The sequence below is a fragment of the Ochotona curzoniae genome, unplaced genomic scaffold, assembly GCF_017591425.1.
Source record: "Ochotona curzoniae isolate NIBS_2020 unplaced genomic scaffold, NIBS_Ocur_1.0 scaffold_4505, whole genome shotgun sequence".
NCBI classification, from domain to species: Eukaryota; Metazoa; Chordata; class Mammalia; order Lagomorpha; family Ochotonidae; genus Ochotona; species Ochotona curzoniae.
Genome location: NW_024467118.1, coordinates 32489943 through 32515424, shown reverse-complemented (window position 1 = coordinate 32515424; position 25482 = coordinate 32489943). Strand labels below are relative to the sequence as shown.

The 25482-nt window shown below is 43.2% G+C and overlaps 1 non-coding gene across 1 annotated transcript; it reads left to right on the top strand.

The window, feature by feature from the left end:
- Positions 1-11621: 11621 nt before the first annotated feature.
- LOC121146915 lies at positions 11622-11760 on the top strand. Its single transcript, XR_005882289.1, has one exon. It is a non-coding gene; the product is annotated as a small nucleolar RNA SNORA70 (small nucleolar RNA).
- Positions 11761-25482: the final 13722 nt, after the last annotated feature.

Below are 25482 nucleotides of genomic sequence, written 5' to 3'. Positions count from 1 at the left end.
TTCATTGCATTTCAGAGTGTCTTAAGGCTCCCCTTACAAAACGTCTTACCACTACATATAGGGCTTTACCTGTGCACAACGACAAAGGCTGCGGGGGTCCAGGAAAGAAAAGATGTATAACGATAACACCCTTGGAAGCTTGGTGGTAAAATCCAGAGCTTCTGCTGGGATTTTTTCCTGCAGCTTTCGACAGCAGAATTTCTGCTGTGACAGGGAGCAGCGCTCCAACAAGCCAGTGAGGATTCTTCTCCTTTGAGAGTCTGTCCACTTGTCAAACTGGAGAAACACAACACAACACAAAGAGCTCCAGGTGCAGTCTAATACCAGAGACTTGCTGCGAAGAAGTGACAAGAATGGCATCCAAAGCAAGTTTGGTCATTTGGTTCTAACACATATTATCCCTTTCTTTCCCCCATCAATGCATTCCAGGTTTTGCCACCTACCTGTCCTCTCTAGATTTACATGTTGGAGCAACTGCACAACCTGAATGTGTACATGGAGGTGCACTTGATGTCAGAACTTGCAGTTACATAAGAATGGTAAGTTGGGAGCTGGCCACGGGTGTAAACGAAGAAAATATGCACTTGTAAAATAGTTTTAAGAGAAAGCACCTGGGCAGCACCTCTCCCTTTGAATAGTTTCTCCATTAGCTCATTCTACTCAAAACTCAAGGCTAGATGTGAACTCCTGCATTTGTAATTGGATTTAAGGGATAAGACGGGGTTAAATATTTATAGGAATGGGTAATGACTGATATGATAGGAGAGGAAGTGTGGGTGGAGGAGAACTTGGAACAGAGAGTACAAAGGGGGGAATAGATGCCAAAAGAATCCAAGGCACCTCCAACAACAGCTCTGGCCTGCTGCACAGTTTTATCCAGAGGCTACTAACATCAGGGAACAGCTGACCAGCCAAAGTAAAAGAAAGGCTTTTAAGGGAACAGTTCCTACCTGCTGAGCCAGCCACTTCACCAGCATTCACATCTCTCTCTCTCCTTCCTCTCAGCCCATTAGGGAAGAAAAAGCAGAGAAGTTTGGGCTGGCTATATTTTCATGTATGAGTATTGCATCTCTGTATAGATACTTAGGATAATTACATTACAGTAAGCAGAATTTTATAGTAACTTTTATTTGAATCATGAAATATGCTGACTACCTGAACAGGTACAGAAAACAAAAACTATTTTTCAAATCTTATGACTTACCAGCTTTGTTATAGTTATATAATTCACTAAAAAACTTTTTAAATGTGTCTGAAGGAGATAGACATGGAGAGATTTTTTTCATCTGCTGGCTTATTCTCCAAGTGCCCAGAACAGCCATGGCTAGACTAGGCCTAGCCTGGAACCAGGAACTTCTTCTTGGCCTCTCATGTGGATGAAAGGGACCCAAGTCCTTGGGAGAGCATCTCCTGCTTCCCAGAGTGCACGTGAGCAGGAAGGTGGAAGCAGAGGCAGAACTCCATCCCAGGATCTCTGAGATCTGGGTAGAACGCCCCTTCCCTTCTAAATTAAAGCTATTCACTATTACTCATCTCTTCAGTGACCCACAAACCTCTCCTTAGAAATTTTCCTGAAATGGAAAAAAAAGAAAACTTGTACTACAAATACTACAGGAATAAAATCAATATATGCTTCCTGATTTATTTTTTCTTGGTTTTTGCACAATCCAGAGGTCCAACTTGTACAAAAGGTGACTTCTTTCCAAGTTTTTTTTTTGGGGGGGGGGGCATGTATTCTTAGGAAAACAAGTAAAGAGAAAGTAGATCAAAATGGCTGGGGGTAAGAGAAGGATCAAGTCCAACAAGCCAAATTGATCTATAAAGTGAAGAGCTAAGGGGCAGGTGTGAGGCTTTGGCTTAATGGCACTTAGGGGGGTTCACAGTCACTATGATTGCCTCTCTAATAGTTACAATGAGAGAAGCAGAATGAAGCAAAGGGATTTCGGGAGTACAGCTATAAGTTCAGATAGGACCTCCTGTGATTTTCTTCGAGAGATAAAATGAAGATAGGAATTAGTTTTTTAAATTACTTGGGGCAGTGCAATGTGACTCTGTAGAGACTAGTCTATGTGAGAACACAGGATGATAACAATTACAAAGGTTTTTATGAGCTAATTATTTTCCCTGTGAGAAATCAGAGATAACACAAAACACTTAACAGTAGGGGATCAACTAATCAAAATGTAAGGGTGGGTCTAAGAGTGGGCGATGGGAGCTTGGAATGAATATTAGGGGTCTTATTTCTAATTTCTATTATGTCTAATACTCACCGGAACTATTTCAGCTTCATCTTCTATTTATACATTTCCTATTTGAGGGCCAGTGTTGTATACTGAGTTAAGTCATAGCCTGCAATGCTGGTATCCCGTATCAGCAACCCAGGTCAAGTCCCAGCTGCTTTGCTTCATCTCCTCATCCCTACGAATGTGCTTGACAAAGCAGCAGCAGATGGTAGAAGGGCTTGGGCTTTACCATCCCATGGGAGACATGGATGGAGTTCCTGGCTCCTGGCTTCAGCCTGTTATTGATATTTAGAGAGTGAACTAACAAATGGACAGCTTCTGTCTCTCTCTTCTCCCTGTCATTCTGCTTTTCAAATAAATAAATTTTGAAAAAGAATCATATCAACATTGTAGTGAAAATCACACAACATAGCCAGCTGACTACTGCAGGCTAGATATCGGTTTGGATGTCGACTGTTCCTCCAAAGGCCCGGTTGTTAAAAATCTGATCCCCGCAGTTCTATGTTAACAGCTCTAAGCAGGGGGAGGTTGGAAACTGGATCCAATCATGGTGCCTGAAGGTGGGGCCTTTGGGAAGTGACTTGATTTGCTTGGGTTGTGAGGGGAGAGCCCCTGAGATTAAATCCTGGTGGCTGTAAGAGACCACATTGACATCAACACACACATGTGCTCCCTCGCCATCATCAGAAGGCCCACACCAGATGCCCTGCTAATACAACAGCCCCATCTTGGACTGTGAAACTGCAGAAAATTGAGGCAAAATAAGCCTTTTCTCTTCATATGGCTAGTTTTCAGTGCAGTGGCAAAAAGCTAATACATGGATCAAATTCCTGAGTGTATGACTTGCTGTAGAAATGGTACCAGCATTGTGATAGGTGGGCAAAGCCACTGCCTGTGACGTCAGCATACCATGTATCTGCCGGGTTGCGTCCCAGCCTCTCCACGCCTGATCCCCCAGCTCCCTGCTAAAGGTCTGGGAAAAACAGTAAAAGATGGGCCAAGTGTTTGGAGTCTTGCACCATGTGGCAGACCTAGATGAAGCTCCTGACTTTGGTCTAACCCAGCTTTGGCCATTGTGGCTATCTGGGGAGTGAACTAGCAAATAAATTTCTCCTTCTCTCTGTGACTTTAACTTTCAAATAAGTAGATAAATCTTTTTCTTTTTAAAAAGGTGGTTAGGGCCCCGGTGCGGTGGCGCAGGTGGTTAAGGTCCTCGCCTTGCACACCCGGGATCCCATATGGGTGCCGGTTCTATCCCAGCAGCCCCGCTTCCCTTCCAGCTCCCTGCCTGTGGCCCGGGAAAGCAGTTGAGGATGACCCAAAGCTTTGGGACCCTGCACCCGTGTGGGAGACCCAGAAGAGGCTCCTGGCTTCGGATCAGCATATTATCGGCCATTGCGCTCACTTGGGGAGTGAATCATCAGATGGAAGATCTTCCTCTCTGTCTCTCCTCTCTGTATATCCGCCTTTCCAATAAAAACATAATAAAAATAAATCTTTAAAAAAAAAAAGGTGGTTAATAAAATGCAACCACAATGTTAAATGTCATATGCATGTGGGTTAAATCAATGCAAAAAAGAAAAGATATGTGCAAAAACTTAGGATAGAAAATACCCAGTTGCTATGTTTGTGTGTTGTCAGGGATGGGAAGTACACTCACGATATCTGAGGCTAGCCAATCTTTCCTTGACACCTAAGAGAATGGGTACAGATTACAGAATGAGCGATTTAAAATGAATGTAAAAGAATATGAGGATTATAAAATACTCAGGGAGTCTATAAAATAAAACATTAAAACACTTTCCTCTAGAGATTAAAAAGATAATTACATTGGTTCCTCATTTCTTTCTCTGATTACAATGGTCAAAGGTAATTTATATTTGGCTTTGAGAGGTGTTCCTTGCCTCAAGGGATTCTCCTTTCTAACTGTGTTTGTTTAAGCTAATAGCAAACGAATTTGCATTCATTGAACTCCTACCAATTCAAGGCTGGTAGATGATTCAGAATCTTCAACAGCAGGGGGAATCCCTTTGGAATTCAGACAGTGTCTGGAATAATCCAGAGTGGATAACTCAGGGAAGAGTTAACTGCTGGAATCCAACAGTCTCCGACATTTCTTGCACCATGTTTCAAGTAAAAACATGCATAACATGGTAGCCAGGGTTTCCTCATGTGGGACTGGAGAGTGTCTGAGAACCATCATTCTGTCCTGGTATTAGTCACAACACCTGACTTCACAATTTGGTCCTGAAGGAGACTTTTGGCTCAAAATAACTGTGAACATCCTTTTTTTAGAGAAGCTGTTAACAGGTTTCTCTCTGTGGCATCAGGAAGTGAGGAGGATTACTGGAGCTGCCTGGTTCCACCCACTGAGAGTGGGCGAGAGACAAGAGAAAGGCTACTTTTTTTTTCTTTGCTTGTTGGTCATATTATCTTAACCTAGTTCAATTTCCAAGTCCTATTATCAAAAATTTCATCTCACAAAGTATGAATATGTCTGTGTTTACAAAGTTGCCAACAGATACATATAGAACTGAAACATGAAATTCCTCTTTTAGAGACAGGCTTTTGACATAGCTGTTAGAGCTCTCCAATTAGGTTTCCTGCTCATGCATATCCAGTGTAGGAGCAGATGATGGCTCAAAGGGTTGGGCTCTGACACCTGTGTGGGAGACTTGTACTGAGTTCCAGGCTCCTGACTTCAGACTTTCTCTTCTCTCTCTCAAACAAAAATGTAAAAAGGAAAAAAAAAATGTAAAAAGGAATCAGTTTTTAAAATGCCATCAACTTTTACTAAATTTCTTAAGACAGTATTGTTTTGATTAACAACATTAACAGTGGCTGAAAGTTTGAGGTGCTTTCTATTATTCATATTTTCAAAATTAGTTCTTGGTTTGAAAGACAGAATGATGGCTGGGTCAGTGCCTGGGGTGGGAAGACAGAAAGAGAGAGAGAGAGAATTCACTTTCCAAATACCCACCATTCAGGGCAGGGCCAGGCTAAAGCCAGGTGCCAAGTCCTGCCTAGGGGCTCCATGGACATGAAAGAAGAGATATCCTGCTCCCTGTGTGTGTGCTGTCAGGAGCAGGGGCAGGATCACCCTGGAGGCAGCAGTTCGTTTTCAGTCCAGCTTTTCCTCAAATACCATGCTTCCTAATTAGAAATGGCCGGCTGTGATGTCATCGCGCCCTTTTTCCTTGGCTGCCTGACTCCTCCATGGGACTGGAGGTCCTCCTCTGAGCTCCTCAGGTCCCAAGAAAGCTGGTAATGGCTACTTCCTGCAGTTCTAGCTCAGTATAGCTCCCTTTTTGCCTTTTCTGTTTTCTGTTGCTCATTTAGATGAGTCATTTCATTAAATGACACCTGTATGATGACGTAGGATTTTGTTTTCCTGACTGCACCTTAACAAAGACTTTCAGAAAGCACCAGCCCTGCTTCTCAGGAAATGAGCAGGTCACTCCCTAAAGTTCAAGTGGAATTCTTTGGGCTCTGTGATGGTGCTACGGACAGTGTTTGTCTCTCCTCCACCCACGGCCTCTACCCCAGACAGTGTGAAAATCTTTGAACCGATGGTGTGAACAGTAAGAGGTGAGGCCTTTGGGAGGTTGTTAGTTGAAGCCCCAGAGACCCCTTTCTTCTCTTCTGCCATCTGAGGGCACAGCAAGAAGATGACTGCCCACACCAGATGCTGACTCTGGTGGCAATTTGCTCATGGACTTCACAGCCTCCAGATGGTGTGAATTAAAAAACGTCTGTTGTTCCTAAGCTGCTGAATCCATAATTTTGCTACAGCAGCATGAACAGACTGAAACACACAGCATAATTCAGAAACAGGCATGTTTTAAATGTTTACCCATTTTCCTAGCAGAACTCTTCTTTCTTCAAATACCTACAGTGAGGGGAAAAAAAGAATAGGGTAATTTCACATAGCATGGTTCAAATACCCATTACAAGAAAGACATCATTAAAGGATTAGTAAATAAATATTCACTCTGTCAACTGAATATAAAAAGACCATTCCTGAGAGGGTGCTTTATGCATTGTTAACTTGTGCGAAATTTTAAAATGTTTTATTTACTTGAAAGGTGGAGAGAAAGAGAGCAAGAGCGTAAGTGCATGAAAGAAATCTTCCATTTGCTGATTCACTAATCGAATGTCCACTGAGCCAGGCCAAATCCAGGAGCCAGGAATCCAACTCATGCTTCCCATATGGCTGGCAGGCACCCAAATATCTGAGCTATCACTTGCTGCCTCCCACAGTGCTCAGTATCAGAAAACTGGGTCAGAAATGAAGCCAGAACTTGAGCCCCAGGAATCAGACATGGGACTTGAACACCCCAAGAGGCATCTTCATCACTGAGCCAAACACTCATTTCCCCCATTCTGCCATGACTTCTCTTCTATATTTCTCAGTCTTTCCATGTGGAATAATTAATGTAAAAAAAAAAAGAACAGTTCTTTAGAAGATGGCTAACATGAAAGATGAGGTGGGTATTAAGCACAGTGGTTAAGATGCTATTGGGATTCTTTACTGCAGTTCCTGGGCTTGAGTCCCTGATCCACTGTGAATCCAGATCTCTGCTAATGTGCCCCTTTGGAGGCAGAATTTGATAACTCTAGTACTGGGGTCCCTGCCATAAAGGAAATCAGGAGTGAGTTCTGAGCACCTTGACTTTGCCTAGCCTAATCCCAGCCATTGAGCTATTGTGGACATTTGGAGAATGAACCAATGGATGAAATATTCTCCTCTGTCTCTCTCATTCCTCTCTGATTTTCAAATAAACATTTTGCAAAAATGAAAGAAGGAAACAACACAACTGTTAGGAGAACTCAATTTTAGAATCTGAAAGGAGAGAAAAACACAGGAAAAGACTGCTTCTCTGAATTATCTAAGACTTTACATAAATTATGTAAGAATTTACAAAATGTACGACTGAACAGCTCTGTCTATTCTTCAGTGTGTACTAATATCTGTGGTGTCTAGGTACTTCCACGCTTTACTTGCAGGATCAAAAGTAGGTATCTGTCCTTCTGGGCTTGCCACTGAGTGTTTTTCTGGAAATGTTTATGATTATATACTATCTGGGCCAGAAATCATTTGTGTTCATCTTGATATCGTCAGTGTGGGATTCCATGGATGGCTCATGGTGTACTCATGCTTGTTAAATCAAGAGGCTATGGTTGTGGAGATTGTGTATCCTCATTAGTAGAGCAATACAGTGTCCAGATTTTGATACCATTAATTTCCAGGTAGTTTTCTTTGTATAGAGAGTGGAGAAGGGGATGCTTATGAAGACAGGAAGGGCTAGAGTGTAACAAACAAATATTCTCGCTGCAATGCATACACCTTCTTGTTGGCTTTAAAAATCAAAGATGTTTTTCTGTTCCTCTTGGCACTGCCTATATGCTTAAGCATTGCAAGAGAGGTGGTGCAGGTTTATTTCTTCCCTTTTTGTGGAGGAGGATGAGGAGCTGTTTTTATGCTTCCACCCGATAATGCTTTCCTTCCCTTTTTAGAGTCTCAAACTCTAGTTGCCAAGTGGCTACAAAATGGAAGTTGAAGTAATTGCTTCAACAACTGCCTGAAGGACAGTGAAATACAAATTTTGTTCTTGGTTGGGGAATCTTGTCTTACAGGGAGACACTTTTTGCACATTAGCGAAAAAATAACAGAACCTCACTGTCCTCTACCCTTTTCAAATTAACTGCCACCTGGACTATAAGAACATTCAAGTAATGCAGAATTTCCATCTGAAAACAGAAGATAGCCTATAGAACACACAAGATGCAAATATTTCCTAAGCCCTTCCTCTCCCTTAATCAGCTATGATCTAATCCTCCTCACCAGGGTTGTCATTTTTCAGATTTGTCTCCTCCCAACTGCTCCTTCACTCATAGCTCATGTACTGCTTTTGGACGTTTTAGCTTCGTTTTTCTCTCTGTTGCTTTCTGTTAGTTTTGTCTTCCTAAGTGGATGAAAGCACTCCTTTCTCAATTTTCCTTAGAACCAATGAGAACAGGCTGCAAGGTAGGCCCTGAGAAAACACCAGCTAATTGAACAATCACAGCAAAAAATCCTTGAAAGTCATGGAATTTCAGAACTAAAACAAAAATAAAATGTCTTTTTGTTCATTCTCTTAATGAGGACAAACCGATCCCCAAAAAGGTTAATTACATTTATATACATATATGTACATATATATTTTATAAAGACTTACTTATTTGAAAGGTAGGGAGAGACACACAGAGACAGCAACAGAGAGGATCTTTTATCCAGTGGTTTGCTACCCTCAGCTATTAGGAGCTGGGAGCCAGGAATTTCATCTGTATCTTCTGAATAGGTGATAGGGGCCCAAACACATGAGCTACTATTCTCTACCTAACAGGTGTGTTAGCAGGAATATGAGTAGAAGCAGAATAGTAGGGATCTGAACTAAGTACTACCATATGAGACATGGGCGCCTGAATCCAGTGAGTCATATTGACTGCTCTTACAGATTTTTAATTGTTTTATTTTTCATTTCTTCATTGACACATTGGTCATTCAGTAGCACGTTCTTTAACTCTATGGTGTTGTAAATTTTTTTAGCTTTATTCCTGTTGCTGATTTTGTCTTAATGATTTTTCATTTAAAGGAATGTATAATAAACTATGTAATAGTGACTATCATACCCAGGTTTGAAGATACAATGTAGCATGCATCTCTACTTCCAAATCAAAGATGGATTCCCCCCCCCCCAATGAAACTGTTCAATATATCTTGACAATAGGATGCTGGACTCTATGTCATTGTTCATACCCACAATGTCAGGATACATTTAAATGGCAGAATGATGGACTTATGACTGTTTATGAAGGATTATCTTTGTCATAATATAGAGGAAATCAGGATGGGTAGGGAACTTGGGGAGGAGTAAGGAAAATTCTGCAGCGAATGGAATTGTATCATTAAATCTGAAAGAAAAATCACTGGTTTGAAAATCTGTTCAGCTCAACTCTGCACTCAGTTCCTCACTGGAAATTTTGTCTTCCCTGTACTGACTTCTTGCCCCATGTTTTCCATGAACTGCTGTCTGCCCATGCCTTGACCACAGTAGAAAGGAAAAAAAAAATGTTGGGACCTGAAACCACAGCTGAGCCTTTTGAAAGGCTGTGTTGTCCAATGATGGTTCAGCTCATGGGAAACAGAGGGCCAGCCGCTTGAAGGGAAGGAACAGGCAGCAAGAACACAGCAGAAAAGACATGGAACAGGAAGTGGGAAGTGTTATGCAGCCTATAACTAAGACAAAGTCTAAAAGCAAGAGTCCAAGCAAATCCAACTCTTTACCAGAATAGGCCTAAACCCAAAGAAGAAACATGGGAGTGCAGGCGCTGATAAGAAACACTACAGGAACACCAGGAAAACCCCTGGATTTTACCTTACCCTACACAATTTGAGACAAATAATTTCATTGTCAAATCCTCAGAGAGAGCTATTGTCTTATATCTCCTGGTTTGGAACACATCTTCATTTCAAAGATTTATAATCAATTTCTTCAATTCCAAGAGCTAGAAGACAAAGTTAACTATCCAAATTGGGAATATTAAAGTGGCTCTTCTTTTCTTGCAGAATGTCACAGTCTGTTTACATCACAGTTTACTCAGAGCCTGCTGTTAAGTCAAAATCCCATGGTTGTTATTTTAGTCTGTTAACACTACAGTTGTGTGTTTACCATGTGACATCATTACAGCGTAGGAGTAAGATATTTCAGGGTTCCCAAATTAGGATTGATTGTTGGCAACTAAGTGATTTGTCTCAGAATATATACTTTTGCTTATTTGAAAGACAGAGTAACAAAAAGGGAGAGAAAAAGATCTTCCATCCACATTGACTGGGGCTAGACCAAATTGAATCCAGGAGCCCAAAACTCCAACTGGGTCTCTGATTTAGATGGCAAGGACCCAAGCACATGCGTCATCTACAACTGCCTTTCCAGGGAGTGGAGGATCCAGCAGGAAGTTGGATCAGAAATGGAGTGACCAGAATTTGGACATATAGTCCAATACGGAATGCCAATATTGCAAGCAGAGGTTTATAACCTGCTATGCCACAACACTGGCCCTAGAATATCATTTTAAATTGTATTATACTACATATGTGAAATCTACTCTAAAAGAAATGTGTTTCAATGTATTTAAAATTATTTGTTTATTTGTATAGTTTTTCTTACAACAGAGAGAAAGAGAAATCTCCTATCCATTGGCTTATTCCATAATGCCTGAGTCAGTCTGAAACCAAGAGCCAGATATGGGTCTCCTGCATGGATAAGAGGGACCCAAGTACTTGAGTTATCACCTCCTGCCTCCCAGAGCAAGCATTAGTAGAAAGCTGGAATCAGAAGTGAGGCTGGGACTTGAACCTGACAACAGGACACAGGCATCCCAAGCAGCATCTTAACTGTTTGGTCAAGCATCCTCCCTTTTCAACTTCCTTTAAAATTGCATATACTGGCTCAATTGGCTAATCCTCTACCTGCTCTGCTTCTGATCTAGTTCCCGGCTTACGGCCTGGGAAAGCAGCAGAGGATGGCTCAAGTCTTTGGGCCTCTGCACACACATGGGAGAATCAGAGGAGGATCCTGGCTCGTGGCTGCAGACTGGCTCAGCTGTAGTTGCTGTGGCCATTTGGAGAGTGAACCAGTGAATGAAATAGCTCTTTCTGTCTCTCCTTCTCTCTTCAATTCTGTCTTTCAAATAAAAAAATAAATATTTTTAAAAATTTCTATATATTCAATGTGTATTACATGATATTTTAATATATACATACACAGAGAAATTATTGCTGAAGTCAAACATTATTATTATAATCATTATTTCTCATTTTCCATAATTGATTTTTATATGCTGGCCAGTGGGGGAAGATGTGCTAAAGATCCTTTTCTCTCTCTCTCTCTTTTTTTAAATTTGTTTATTTATTTGAAAACCAGAGTTACCCAGAGAGATCTTCTATCCCCTGGTTCACTTGCCAGATGACTATCATGGCCAGAGCTGGGCCAGGTCAAAATCAGAAGCCAGAATTTCTTCTGAGTCTCCCAGGTGCCCAACCACTTGGGCCATTTTCAACATTTTTCCCAGGTCATTAACGGGAAACTAGATTGCAAGTGGAGCAGATAAGATTCAAACCAGAGCCCATATGAATGCCAGCCAGGCCGCAGCCTAGCCCTCTATGCTACGATGCCAGCCTCATGGATCACTTTCAACTAAACATTCAATGGCAAAGAGATACACAATTGTAAAATATACTCCACCCAAAATTTACGATGTCTGAATTATTTTTTGATTTGTTACATATGCCTATGCTGATGTACTGTTTTTTAATGCACATAAATTTGAATTCACTTGCAGCCAAGTGGGCTGAGGCGGCTCTTTTTTTCCTCACAGGGACTCAGCATGCAACTGGCTGCAATCAGCAGCCTCCTTGATAGTGCATGCAGCCTGCTACTTGTACAGGTTGCCCTCAGGGAGCTCGGAGCCTCTTCCAATGGCCCTTTATGTCTCTGACCTGGCTCTGCTCCCAGTTTAGGCCCCAGACAGGTATGTGGGGTGACTTTCAAAGGCCCCAGGGCATAGTGGTGAGGGTTCACATGGGCTGAACAATAAGTATGTGATTGAAGCCCAATGCAGGGTCAAGTTCAAGTTTAATGGATGCATTTGATGACATGGTGACTAAGAAGTGGCTCATCACAGAATGACTGTGTGGGGTCAGATACATCCCCACTTGTGATTCCCTGGACAAAGCCATAACCTTAAAATTGTACTTATCTTTGATGACAAAGGCCCTGATTTAGAAGGATGAAAATCCCTTGAAGTTATTGTATGGACTCCCCGCAGTCAGCTCTTTCCTTGGACATCTATTTTTAATCCCTTTTCTATAGCCAAATTGTTATATTTGGAAGGGATCTCTCAGGTCATTTGATCCAATGCACTCATTTTACAAAGGAGGACAAAGCCCGGAGAAAGGAAGTGACTTACTCAACTTATGCAGGAGATTGTTGGGACAGCTGACCTGGAACCAAAGTTTTCAGCTCCCAGAGACATTATTCTTTGTTTTTAGCTCTACTTATTTTGAGTATGTCTTAAATGTGAGATGTTATTATATTGCACAATGTAAAAAAAAGTATGGCTCTCATCACAGATCTCCCTCTGGCTACCAATGCCCATCTAATTTTGGGGGTGAGGAAGTGAGTAGTAAGAGTATGCTATAGTCACATGCAACATACACACACACTCATTTTAAAACTAGATTTTACTTTTAATTTGAAAAGCAGAGGGAAAGAAAAAGATAGATTTCCCACTTGCTGGCTTATTCTCTAAATTCCCTGGTCAGGGCTATGTCAGGCCAAGTCAGGAGCCTGGAACTTTTTTTTAAAGATTTATTTATTTATTTATTTATTATTTTTACATAGCTAATTATGGTGATAAGGGTCAAGGGCTACTGAAAAATGGATGAGATCATTATTTCCACATTCTCTTTTTTTTCCTTCCTGTGTCTGGGGGATGGGAGAAATAAGGGAAGAAGCCACACCCAGCCTCCCAAATGCCTCTGTATGCTGGGATGGAGGACAGCCACCCGATACCACCCGGGGTCCCTGATGTGGGGCATGCTCTGAGGTTCCTGTTCAATAGGCTTTTACAGTTCAACAGTTTTGAATTACTGCCAATCTCACCACTCCAATAACGATGAAATCTTTCCAGAATCCACTGGTTGATATAGTCCACTTTAGAGTCTCTGTTTGCCCAGATATTCACACTGCCAACACTTGACTGGTTAAGTTCATCAGTTTGCTTTGGCCTCCATCCTCTATCATGGTAGCAGGTATCCTCTGCAGACTTCAATGTACTGCCATATCCTCCATGTGCACCTGGATATCCTGTCCACACTTCGTCTAGGCTATTGAGGAGGCCCAGCTCTGATACATACACTCCAAGGTCACACCATGAAACCCCATGATTGGGGTTCTGAGTCCAGCAGTTCAGTTAGGGGGATCTCCAAAGAAACTTATCTGAGGTGATGCCAGCCCCGATTCTTCTATGTGATTGCCAATACAGAGTTTAGCACAATCTGTCACCCCAATCAGCTTATGCACATGCTGGTAGTTGCAATTGTTGGGTCAATTCTGTCTCTCCAGCCCTGACTTTTACACCAGACAATGGATGTTACACCCCAACCCAATCCTGCATTCCACACACTCAATCCTCACAGACACCAGTAGGAGCTGAAGCCTAGCCAGAATGACCCACAGTAACCCTCATCAGGTCTGCTTCCTGCCCTGGCTCCTGTGCTTGCCAGTATGTATAGCTGACTGCTCCAGTCTGTGCCACATCCCATTCAGCTCTCATACATGTCAATGGGCACTGAAATCTAGTTCAACCAAACCAGCCCCACTATCCAACCCACACATGTGCCAGCGGATGCTACTCTCTGTCTAGCCATGCCTGTCCATCCTAGTTCTCATGCTCACCAGTTGGAGTGACAATCCAAGAGGGAGGTACCCATTGTTTCCCTACTGGTCTCACTCCCACTCCCAGATCTTGCACTCTCCAGGTAGTTCTACAGAATTTGATCCCCATGCCAGCATCTGCCAGCTGATACTGTGGCAAAACCCTACCAAACCACACCCACTCTGGCTTATGCAAGCACCAAGTAAGAACAGTCAACCCAGCCTGGCTTTCCCCTGATCCAGCTCACATGAGGCCAACAGGTGTTATACTCTACCGAGCCTGGTCTGCCCCCCATTTCAACCCTCATGCTCACCAGTGGGAATGGTGGTCCAGACGGGAAGCCCCAAGCAGCCCCCCCTACCGGGTTTGCCCCCTCTCCTCCAGGTCTCACATGTGCAGGCTGGGTGCTGTGGCCCAGTCTGGCATGGCCCGTCTCATCTCAGCATTTGCCATTGGGTGCTATAGCCTGGCTGGGCCCTGCCCACCCTCAGTTTTAGCTCATGCTGGTAGCCTATCCCAGCCCTGACAGGTCCAAGTCCCAGCCTTCAGGTGAATAGGCTTATGTGCGATACAACCCGACCCAACCCACACTCCATTCTAGTGCTCAGATTTGTCTGTGGGTGATATGAACTGGCCCAGCTTGGCTCAATCCACACCTGAGTCAAATGTGTGTTGGTGGGTACCATTACCTGGCTTACTCTGGGCTTCTCTCTATCGTCGTTCTTGCGCTCACCTGCAGGGATTGTGTCCCAACAGAGAAGTTTGCCAAGCTCTTTCATCTGAACCTCTCCCAATGCCAGATCTCACACCCATGGTCCATGGTCCCTGTCTTGATTCTTGCACTCACTTGCAGGGAGTGTGTCCCGACAGAGGAATTGCTGAGCTTCTCTATCAGAACCTCCCCCAATGCCAGATCTTACGCACACTGGTAGGTCCATGGGCCAGCCCTACTGTCCTAGCAGGACAGTCCACCTCCTGTCCTAGCAGGAACAGTGGCTTTTCCTAACTAGCCTTCACCCATTCCAGTTTTTTCTGTTGGTTGTTACAGCCCAACCAAGTATAATCCATACCCAGACAAGGAGCCTGGAACTTAATCTAGGTCTCCCACCAGTATGGCAAGAACTCAAGTACTTGGGCCACTATCTGCTTCCTTTAGTGGTATGCAACAGCAGGGAGCTGGAATTAGAAGTGACTTTGGGACTTGAATCACAGCATCTGTCCCAAGGTGTCCTCTATTGCCAATGTCTATTGCTCTGGTTACCCAACCTGTGATAGGCACAGGCCATTTTAAGACACCCTTTCCTCTCCAAAGCTGCTATTGTTCAAGGCTCTTAATTTCTTTGACAAAATTTCTAAAAATAAAGTCATCTAACAAATATGTATATTTTAATTCAGATCACTTTTTCACTGTGCTTAAGATCTTTTACAATTTTATGGAAAAACAGATTTCAAAAGCAAACACTTCCATGTTTTTGGGGAAAAGCAGATAGAGTGTTACATAAACTGTTGGAGAGCTAAGAGCATCACAAGTAGGTATTCAATAAATAATCGTTGAGATGAAGAAAAATATTTCAATAAACTTGTTTGGTGTTCATGGCTAGATGAGTGCTCAATTTCTCGCGCTCATTGTGTATCTTTCATTTTTTTCTGATCCTTCCTTTCTCCTCTTCCCCATTTATTATTTCCTTTTCCTCATTCTTTTATATTTTTTTCTTTCTTAGAATTCATCTTACTTCTCACTAGTCCAAACCCTACCCTGGCTCTTTTATTGCTCTCTGAGATTGTTCATGTCTCACATCAGAGGAGTAGAAATAAGGAGGGCTCAGGTGTGACAATCAGGCTTGGCAAGAGAGAAGAGATGAATGTATCTTTCAGTTGCAGAGAGACAAAAGGTCGAATCCAGGCTAAGAAAGGAGACAAGTCACAAGAAGATGACAGTCGATGGAAGAGGTGCCGGGGAGCAGAATGAACTCCGGTTCCATTTCTTGGACTTTGGGAACCGTATCAAACACTGACAACAGAGGATCTTGATTTGGAATGCATTATAATTTGGGGTGCTGGGGAGGAGTACTTAAACAGAATGGCAGTAAAGAAAAGGAGGCAGAAAGCAGGGCAGAGGTGTCACAGAGGAAAGGACCAGTGAATTACTCTGATAGAAGGAATGGAGCTGTGGCAGAGTAAGGTTTCCTGGAAGAACCCCAAAATGCCCTAGGCATCAGGTGGGAGGGGACAGTGGCATGCATGGGAGCAGGAGGTTGGTGTATGTCAGATGCTGTTTGTGGGAGGGCTGGAATCTACCACTTGGAGTAGGCCTCATTATCAGTTTCTCATAACAGGACTGGTATTTTAGAAAGATCATTCTAATACCAAAACGGAGAGTATGGACAGAGGTCAAGAAGCCAGTTAAGGGGTTATTGCTAGGCACCAAGTGATGAGGATGTGGCTAGAGAATGCAGAACTGGGAAAACATAGGTAGAGGAAGAGAAAGGGGACCTGAATGACAATCTGGGAGGAAGAATTAGAGAACTCAGTGACAAATGGAATGTGGGAATATGGGTATGTTGGTAGACATTCTTGCATGGACCTCTCTTGCTCCTAGATAGGTTGGCATGCCAAAAGTGCAAGGCCCTTCTCCAGGTTATATTAGTAGCATACCAACTTTGATAAATGATACAATATCTCCTCTTGGGACCAAGAACAGGCTTATTTACTGCTTACTATAAAAGCAGTGGAGAATTGGGTATACTTTGGGATTGAGAGCCATCTCTGCCTCCTAATCTACTCCTGTTAATGAGCTCAGGAGGCTCAGGCACTAGATTGCTTGCCACACACATGGTAGATACACATGGAATTCCTGGCTCTTGGCTTTCATCTATTCCAGCTTCGGCTGTGGCAGGTATTTGGGGGGGGGAGGGGTGAACAAGTAGTTAGGAGACCTCTCTCTCTTACTTTCCTTTGGCACGTGGCCTTTTTAAAAAAATAAATAAAATTAGTGGATTCCCCCAACATACTATTTCTCAGCTGGGAAGCAAGCCCATCGTATGAGGGGCAGTCACCCTGGTCTGTGTGTCTCTGCAGTGGGAAAATGTGAGTAAAGAGAATCAACACAAATGACGCTCATGCTTCTTACAAAGCTGTGAGTGAAAGTTCTTTGTCTTTAACCTAAGAACCTTGAGTCTTTTGCTGCAAAGTAGCATTACCTTCTATTTCATCAGTCACAGGTAAATTTATCAGCTTATAAATTGCACAAAATCAAATTCCAGATCTGACAGTGAGAATGAACTTTTCTGACTTGAACAACTTGGTGTAAAGTGGTACCTTTTACCAGAGGGAGGGACTTGTGTGAAGAGTAAGGAAGGAATCGCTGATGTGCAATTCGTGTTCTTGATCTTGTGGCCATTAGGTCTAGGGGCTACCTGGACCTATGAGTGGAACCTGTAGGATGCCACGTCATTACAATTCACTAAGTCCAAAATGAGTTCACTTCCAGCATCATACATACTGATTATATTTTACTGTCAGCTAGGACACAAGGATTCCAAATAAGAGTCAGCAGATCTATTACAGGTCTAAACTATACCCTTAACCTTTCCTGCTTTATAAAAATCCCCAGAGGTCAATGCCACACAGCAGCAATCCACCACTGTCCTTGGGTGGATTTTCTGCTAGTGCCCCCTCAGAATGTTAGTGGGAAATAAATTGCTCTAATGTTCACTGAATCATGTGGCTATTTAGCTAAAGATTTATTCACTTAATGTTGTTGATTAAATGTACAGCATTACCAGAGTGACCTTAACTGTAACAAGAAAAACCTACTTTCTGAGAAGTCCTTGCAGACCACTTTCTCCTCTCAGTTCTGGTGGTTTCACAGAACCAGTGATGGAAGACAAAAAAAGCAAGTAGGGCAATGAGAGTAGAACAAAAAACAAACCTAATATGCTTTCTTACCAGGCAGGGATTGTATGTCACCAGCCATGACCACATAGTAAGGGCTCACTAAAAGGTTTTAAAATAAATCCTTCATTTTTGTCTGTTTTCATCCATTACATTCCATACTGTGATAAGCAAAATTTCCATATGCTTCTCTTTAAAGTATGGCTCCAGGTGATAGAACACTATCAACTCTGGCCACTTACCTGGTTATTCAAGAGTTGATGATTCAGGGGTGTCCAGGTACTCATCTTTGTCTGCATTTTGTAATCATTGATGCCTTTTGGAGGTGCCAATGGCATCATGAAATAGCAAAGTATTCCTTCGTAAGGAAGATCACACCTATCAGAAGAAGTGAATGATATAAATTTCAGAATAGTAAAAACACAAATAAATGTTTTTAGCATTTTGGGGGAAAGAATGAGAGGAAAAACTTTGTGCAGGCATCTTTATGTCAACAATTTTATGCAATAAAAGCTCTGAATGAACTTGTGAGATGGTATCTTTTTCTCATTTTATGGATGAAGAAATGGAGCTGATGGAACAAAATGGCAGAACAGGTTGAGGACATGTTTAAACAGATGGAGAAACATTAGCAGGTTGAAGCAGAGAGGGCACATTCCAGGAAATAGGAGAGGACAGACTGATGGCAGAGGGGCACCTGAAGACTAGTAGACATAGGAAGGCAGTGGAGACAATGGTGTGGTACTGCAGTGACCTGATAATCCAGCAGCATTCAGCAAGTGGCAATCTGGACTCCACCAGTGGCCGGAGCTCCACCAACAATCAAGTGAGAAGGGGAGTTCACTGGGTGCTCAGAAGGTGAACTGAGACAAAGAACTGCCTGTTTTGCTAATTCGTTGGACTTGACTAGGAGCAGAAACAGAGCAGAAGATCCCAAACAGGTGGTACAAGAACGGGGTGGATTTCACAACTCAAACCCCCAGTAGAGCCAAATTGAGCACCATCTTGTGTAGGGAAGCAATAGCTATGAGACAGGACTCAACATGCACTAAGCTGGGAGTGAACTCATTTCTGACTCAATGAATTGTAATGATGTGACATCCTACAGGTCCCACCCAAAATAGGTCCGGGTAGTCCCCAGACCTAATGGCCAGAAGCTCAGAACTCCATGAGTTGCACATCAGGTGCCATTTTGTACAGTGTGGCAAAGGCTGCAGGGACAACAGTGAGCTGTACATGCTCTGAGCTTTAAGCAAACTTACTGAGCTCAATATAGTCCACTGGTCCCACATCAAAAACAATACTGACTTTGGCATCGTACAGGTCAAAATAGGTCCAGTGACCCTCAGACCTAATGGCCGGCAGGTTCTGACAAGATCAGCACCACTTGCAACCTAGCTATATAGGATACCGAATGTCTCCCTAGTCCTGGGAATTGTGTGAACCACAACTGGGAGAAACATTGTACAGACAATGGTGCAACAACAGCACAAGATCACAGGAGGCAGACAGAGTGCTGAGCCAAGAGCTGGAGACCACGGTAGAAGTCTAACATAAGAACCCAGATCTGGGGGCCTGGCAATGTGGCCTAGCCGCTAAAGTCCTCGCCTTGAATGCACCAGGATCCCATGTGGGCACCGGTTCTAATCAAAGCTTTGGAACCCTGCACCCACGTGGGAGACCTGGAAGAAGTTCCTGGATCCTGGCTGAGGATCAGCCGTTGCGGTCAGTTGGGGAGTGAATCATTGGACGGAAGATCTTCCTCTCTGTCTCTCCTCCTCTCTGTATATCTGACTTTGCAATAAAGATAAACAAATCTTTTTTAAAAAAGATCCTTAACATTTTACGGTCTTATGCACATAAATCTGTATACTTTATATTTTTTCATGAATTTTTTTATCATAGTAAGTCATTCACAAATCTTTTGTCTTTCTTTCCATCACCTGTACCCTTCTGAATAATTCTTGTGTCATCGTCATCCCCTCTTCTCCTAGCTTTAGAGTTGGTCTGAGGCTGGGATGGGCTAGTGAGATTAAGGATATGGCCCCACTAAGAATATTCTCCATGCAAATCCTCTCTTCTTTAGTGTTTTGTGCGTGCTTCTTCCTGGCCTATGTTTCATTTAGTTTTTTCTTATCAACATTTTTTTTTACAGTTCTTCAAAGCAGCTGCAGTGTCATCATCATCGTTCTGCTCTTCAAAATCTCCATCTTCTTCATCTGTTAGAGGATCATTTATGTAGAGGTTGGCAGCAGGAATGTGGGTCTGGCTGAGGTTCCTTTGTTGCTGAAGAGGAGGTTGTACGTTCTTGGGTTGGATGACCTCTTTCTTCTCTTGCAGCAGCCTTCTACCAACTCTTCCAACTCTTCTAGCAAGCGCTACTGTGAACCTTTGCAGGCCATTCAGAGTGGTTGGTCTGTATTTTATCTTTCTAGGATAAGGTTAGTCTCTGCTTCTATACTGCTTGGAGAGTAGGCTCAAGACACCTTTTCTTCTACACCTTGCAGGTTCAGAAGTTGGTTGACTGCTCAAAGTCTGATGTTGCAACTTCTGAAACTCACAGTCCCTCAGATACAGTTCTAGTTTCAAGTTCAAGAGCAAGAGTGGGTCTTCAGATATTCCAGTGTCCACACACTTCCAATCTAGCTTCTAAGCCATTCTTCACACTATCATCATTAATCCATGATTTTATTAAGGACACACTGGACCTGTGTTAGAGGTACAAAGAGTCTGTAATGGACCTCACAATCTACTGATAGTTTTTTTTTTTTAAGACAAAATGCTTATATATTTTTTCAGCTCATAAACCTTCATAGGCTCTCTAATGGTTATAGAGTCCGTGTTTCTTAGCATGAAAATTTTGGTCCATTTTGATTTCATCACTGACTATTTCAGCCTCATTGCCCCCATCCCTTTTCATTTACTCTCTGCCCAGAAACACTAAATTCCTGACTACTCTGGGAACATGGCATAAAACTCTGATGCTCCTTTGCTTAGGTGGTTTTTTTGGTGTTCACCTGAATTCTAATCACATAAATATTTCTAAATCAATGGAAGCAATGACTACAACAGTGGAGGGGGAGAAGTCTAAGGATTAAAACTAGTAGAAATGCATAGTGAAATTCAAAACATTGTGAACCGGACACTTTGTTAATACTTGAGATTATCAGATTTTTATTTGGAGTTTACAGAGCTGAATAGGGCTTAGTCTCTCTGCCAACACAGTCTACCCACTGTATACATTAACGTCATCAGACAAGAGTACTTCAAATTCTACCAAGAAACAGGATGAGGGGCAGGTTTAGATACACATGCATTTCATATTGCATTAGTTAAAAACAAAGAACCAAGATAAATTGCAACGAATGTGTACTTGATAGGCACAGAAATTATTTGTTGTTTGTTCATTTCATGAGTATGAAGCATCTGATACTTGACCTGCAGCTGAAATGGGAAAGCAAAATAGCATACCGATGCTCACTGGCAAGGTTTGTGGGAGGTCCCGAGCTCTCCAAGGAGTCTCCCTCCACTGCTCTCACCTCTTTTAGCGTCTTCCTCTTCAAGCCTCCGACACTGTTGTTGCCATAGCTGCACTAGGACAGCTTTCTCTGTGACTCCTTCCAGCCCCTCCCTGCTTCCAAGCAGTCCAATCACTATTTGTAAATCCTGTCGCTGGCATCCAGGGTCTCTTAGGCAACAATGTGTGGTCTTTTGATTGGCTGGAAGATCCTGGAGGCTGGCTCCAAATTAGGCAGCAGGGTCAAATGAAGAAATGTGGGCGTCAGGAGCATGGGAAGGACTGCAAGAAATCCGATACAATGCCAGGATTAATGTACATCCAATCCTAAAAGCAAGCAGCATTGCAAACCTTTATTCTAGTCATCTTGTGTTCCAAAGTGGCCAATACCTACTGAGCATGCCCAGTCATATTGGTCTAGTCATTCCAGAGCTCCGAAATGCAAATTCCACTTTGCCAGATATTAGGAATGGCCAGCTAACAGGTAAAAGAAGGTTGGAGGAGATGAATTCAAGACTGGATTCACTGAAAGAATAGCACCTGCAAAGGAGCTGGAAGGATGTAGGGACACTGCCAAACACACAAACGCTCCAACAGGAATTTCAGTGTCTTGGCTCACGAATTCAGGCAGATATACCAGGGAACCAGCAGTTGGTATGCCCCATTAAGAATCACTCTAAATTTGGGAATGCTTAAAATCCAGTCTAATTAATGAAATAAATTGACATGCCCATCTTTTAATAAGGAGTACAGTTGGGCACACAAAAAGAAAAAATAAATCTGATGAAGAAGACTGGCAAATGCAAGGATAATTAATTACTGGGAAGTTCACAGTCCTGACAGATATGATAAAGCTAAAATGGGCTGGAGAACACCAAACAGTTCAAAATTCCAGGACAGAACCTCTCAGTTTCTTAATGATGTATAAGAGTTCTTATGGGCACCAGCCAACAAAACAACAATCAAAGAAAAGAAAGAAAAAAAGAAAAACTTAAACAAATGTACAAATCCTGTTTTTTTTTTCTGTTAGTTTTCAGATAGGCAGCATTTGTGTTTCTCAAATTAAAATAAATAAATAAAGGCTACTACTTTCTTTACCAAAGACTCAGCAAGTAGCTAAACTGAAATTAGAACCTAGGCTGTCTTGAATTCCAGCCTAGTGGTTTTTCCACATGACCAGGTTATGTGTAAATGAATAAACAATGCCTTTGGGGCTTGAGAGGGCGGCCAAGGGTGGGGGTGTGGGGGGTAGCACATAGATGCAATACTAAATTACCATGCATTAGCAGTTAACATTTACAGCTTCCAAACGGGTTCAGCCAGAAAAAGACCAGTTTCAACAAAGTCAAGAGTGCAGTGCTTTCTGTGAAGTTCCTACTCATTAAATCCTTCCATTGGAGGTTACAACATGGAAGGAAAGAGAGATGGGATTATAGAGAGGCTCTTCACTTATCCCTGTTGGACTTGAATATATTTTTTTAAAGATTTATTTATTTTTATTGGAAAGTCAGATATACAGAGAGGAGGAGAGAGAGAGAGGAAGATCTGTCTGATGATTCACTCCCCAAGTGACTGCAACGGCCGGTGCTGTGCCGATCCGAAGCCAGGATCCAGGAACCTCTTCTGGGTATCCCACATGGGTACAGGGTCCCAAATTTTGGGGCCATCCTCAACTGTTTTCCCAGGCCACAAGCAGGGAGCTGGACAGGAAGTGGAGCTGCCAGGATTAGAACCGGCGCCCATATGGGATCCTGGCAAGTTCAAGGTGAGGACTTTAGCGGCTAGGCCACACTGCTGGGCCCTGTACTTGAATATTTTTATCCCTGAAAAAGAGGGTCCCTTCTGTCTCTCCTTTCAAGCAGCGCCTTCTCTGTACCTCCTGTCATTTGCACCTCTGACTACTGTTCTCACCAGAAGAATGAGTCACACCATTCCCACTTATTTAAGAAGCACATTTCCACAGCTGAAAGTCTGGTCTTCCACAGTACTCTCAAATGGGACATTGCAAACACAAAGCAACATTTACAGACATTCAAAAGCAAAGACACTGAGTCTCCACTTTTTAAGATTTATCTTACTTGAAAGTCAGCATTTAGAGCCCAGTAAGTAGCCTAGTGGCTCAAGTCCTCGCCTCGCACGCGCCAGGATCCTATATGGGCACTGGTTCTAAACCTGGTGGCCTGCTTCCCATGCAGCTCTCTGCTTGAGGCCTAGGAAAGCAGTTGAGGATGACCCAAAGCCTTGGGACCCTGCCCCTGTGTGGGAGACCTGGAAGAAGCTCCTGGCTCCTGGCTTTGGATCGGTGCATCTCCAGCAGTAGTGACTGCTTGGGGAGTGAATCAGCAGACAGAAGATCTTCATCTCTGTCTCTCCTCCTCTCTGTATATCTGACTTTGCAATAAAAATAAATAAATCTTCTTTAAAAAGTCAGCATTTAGAGACAGAAGGTGAGAGAAAAGAGGAGAGAGGAGAGAGAGAGAGACCGTCCATCTGCTGATTCATTCCCCAATTGCCTACAATGGCTAAGTTTGGTTGGTCCAAACTTAAGAGCCAGGAACTTCTTCCAGGTCTTCCAGGTCTTCCAGGTGGGTGCAGGGGTCTCAAGACTTCAGCCATCCTCTGCTCTTCTCCCAGGACATAAGCTGGAAGCTGGAAGTTGAATAGCCAGGATTTGAACCAGTGCCCACATGGTACGCCAGTACTACAGGCAGAGGATTAGCATGTTAAGCAACCAAGCCAGCCCCTCCATGATTTTTTTTTAAATGATTCAATTTTGTTTTTGGATAGTAGAGGACTCTTTTGAAAGCCAGATTTGGGGAGGGAAAGAAAAATTTTCCATCAGCTGGTTTGCTCTCTAAATGGATCTAAGAGCCAGGGTTAGGTCAGGAGGAAGTCAAAAGCGTAAACACCAACGTCTTTCATGTGGGTGTCAGGGACCCAAGTATCAGAGCCATCTTCTGAGGCTTTCCGAAGCGCGTCAGCAGGGAGCTAGATTAGAAGTGGAGCAGCTAATTGTCCACGTTGAAGGTAGCTGCTTAACTGGAAGTACAACATAGCTCCATTGCTCACTTTCTTATAATCTGAATACCCTTCAATATCAATTTATGAAGCGTCTTCTAAAGAACTTGAAAAACACATAACAAAATGTATCATCTTTACCTTTGTTGTGCTTTTCCTTCTAGAGGCCCTGCTCCTATGGTAATCTTTTTAAAGCGTGGTTCTGGGGCTGGCACTAAGACATAGTGTTAGGCTGCCATGGCCAATTTTTCCACTTTCCATCGCGCTCCCTAATACACTTGGGAAAGTAGCAGAGGACTTGACCCATCAAGTCCTTGGGTTCCTGCACCCATGTGGGAGACCAGAGTAAAGCTCCTGGCTCCTGGCTTCTGCCTGGCCTACCTCCAAACTTTGTAGCCATTTGAGGAGTGAATCAACAGATGGAAGATTGGTCCCACCCTTTCTCTTTCTATAACCCTTTTAGAGAAATAAATCTTTAAAAAATAAGCATGTAGTTCCATAGTATTAAGTTCATTCACATCATTGTGCAACATGATCAACATTAAAAGCCTGGTGAGCCACTAATGGCACAAAATAATGTTCATGAAGTCTAGATAGAAGAAGGACTAGCAGGAAGAGAAAAACAGGTAAAATGGTCAGCAAAAACTGTCAGGACTTTGAATGACTCCAAACTGTCATTAAAACTCTGTATGGTTTTGGGGATGTCAAATAACTTCTGGGTTCGACTTAAAGGATTTCTTCCAGCTTTCCAACGGTTCCTATGAGAGAAAGAAAGTGGAGGCGGGAGGGGGATGGAAACGGGGGTTCCTAAGGATCAAGATACAGGGTAGGGCACTTGGAACCACAAGCCTCACCTGCTCACTGAGGTTTTGGCAGTGAGGATATAAACTGCTCCTGGGAGAGCCGCCCATTCCCAGCTGCTTTGCAGCAGCCCAGGTGCCGGACTCCACCTGTACTCAGCTCACCCTGGGCCCAGGCGTCTCCCCCAGACCACTTCTCACTCCAAAAGGCCTGAGGTCTACACCAGTCCTCAGGTTAGGATTTGGTGGTCTTGTCCTAACAGTATCCCAGGTTAGGGTGAGCACAGCACCGGAATGGCCAAATGCCTTTCAGTTGGATGCTTCTAGAACTGGAAACAAGCACGCAGGAACCGAACAGCTCAAGGAGTCCTCACCTTCTCCACGGCTCGAGCAAACCAGCCCACTACGAAGCCCCCAAGGCTGGCACCACACGCTCAAAATGGGAGCGCTTGGCCCAGGGTGCGCTGCGCGCCTGCGCCGTGCGTGCGCGCGCACTCGCTCCCCGGGGCCGCGCGTCCTGGCGCTCGCG